The following is a 1,042-nucleotide window of genomic DNA, read 5'->3' as shown; positions in this document are numbered from 1 at the left end:
AAAAAAAAAAAAAAAAACATTACATGGTAAGGCAGATTGTATCATCATTATAGAAGTATTTCATTTCCTTAGTTAGGTTAATCTCTATTCAATTTTTCTCCCTGACAATGAGAATGACATTAACTTCTTATTTTTTCTTGGTATAAATTCACATTGGGCTTATTGCACTGCTCTTGATTTGTGTGTTTTGATATTGTTCTGCAAATCTGCTGAATATGATGAATAATTGTGGTAATATTTGGTTGAATATTTTGGGTCTCCTGTATAAATAATCATGTTATTTAGAAGTAATGACAGTTTGACACCTTCCTTCCCATGCATTTTTCTTTTATTTCTCTCTGTTATCTGCTTTCTTGGACTAAGGTTTCAAGTAATTATTGAACAGGAGCGGTGATGGTGAGCGTCTCTGATTTGTTCTTGATTTTAATGTAAAGCTTCCCAGCTTCCTTTATTTATATGATGTTAGTAATAGTTTTGACATAAATTTTGATATAAATTTTTTAACAGTTTGAGGATAAAGTATTTTTTGGACTTTCTTAAAATCAGGAATGCACGTTTGATTTTTCAAATAGCCTTTTTTGAATATATTAGATGATGATACGATTATGTGTTGGCTTCTTTTATGTGGTGCATTGAATTTATTGATTTACATATACTGAAGTGTCCTTGCGTTCTACAAAAAGCTTATTGAATCATGGTGTATAATCAGTTCGAAGATTTGTTGCATTTTTTCCGTTTATTTTCTGCAGGAGTCTTCATTTCTGTTCATTACAGGGATTGGCCTGGATTTGTCTTTTGTAGTTGGATCCTTGCATTGTTTTGTGTTTGGGCTTATATTAGCTTCCTGGAATGACATTTGGAGTAACCCTTAGTCATCCACTTCACTGAAGATTTTGCATCATATTTTTGATACATGTTCCTTTGATTTTTGTACAATTCAGCAATGAGTCCATTGGGGTTTAGGGTTTTTGTTTGCTTGTTTGTTTGTTTCTGTTTCAATTTTTTCCTGATATTAGGTTATTCCAGGTTTTGAAAACTTCTT

This window comes from Octodon degus, unplaced genomic scaffold (assembly GCF_000260255.1).
Source record: "Octodon degus isolate 3935 unplaced genomic scaffold, OctDeg1.0 scaffold00858, whole genome shotgun sequence".
NCBI classification, from domain to species: Eukaryota; Metazoa; Chordata; class Mammalia; order Rodentia; family Octodontidae; genus Octodon; species Octodon degus.
The sequence above is the reverse complement of the archived record's forward strand: the minus strand, read 5'-3'. Positions refer to the sequence as shown.